This window comes from Psittacula echo (genome assembly GCF_963264785.1).
Source record: "Psittacula echo genome assembly, chromosome: 2".
In the NCBI taxonomy this organism is placed as follows: domain Eukaryota; kingdom Metazoa; phylum Chordata; class Aves; order Psittaciformes; family Psittacidae; genus Psittacula; species Psittacula echo.
In genome coordinates this window covers 102495664-102496325 of record NC_137737.1, presented here as the reverse complement: position 1 = coordinate 102496325, position 662 = coordinate 102495664, and positions in this window count along the sequence as shown.

The window sequence follows — 662 nt, the reverse complement described above, 5'->3', positions numbered from 1 at the left end:
AGTTCCAGAGGTGGGGCCCACCGGACTCGAATGCAATAAAATCAGTGCGCTCATTCTTAGGGAAGGGAGTTTCAGCACGTTCTGAAAAACGTGTGACATCTGCCATGTTCTCAGCTGTTCTCATGGGTAGAGCTCATCACGCACCGTGTACTGATATTGCAATGCCAGGAACCCTCCTTCAGCACGTTTATGAAAAACACGGGCTTGCTCCCTGCTGTTTAATGACTCTTATCATTCTTTTCAGCTTACCTCGTTCTTTCAAACCTGTTTCTGTTCTTGATATCTTCAAATGGCTTGTTTGTCTTTCAGTACATATTTGTGAGTCCCACAAGGGCAGGTAATCCAGCTGAGAGACCTCTCTTAAACAGTTCAGTTAAAGCAGGTCTGGGACTATTCAGCCTGGAGAAGAGAAGGCTGAGGGGGATCTCAGATGTGCAACAAGTACCTGAAAGGAAGAGTGCAAAGAGGACAGAGCATGGCAGTGTCCAATGCCTGGTGACAGCACCAGAGGCAATGGGCACACAGTGAAACACAGGAGGTTCCCTCTGAACATCAGGAAACACTTTTTCACTGTCTTGTCTTCTAATGGTAGGGTCTGCAAGCAACTAACATTGTAGTTACCTCACTTTTGGGCTGCTCTGTGTACGCATGTGCGCACACAT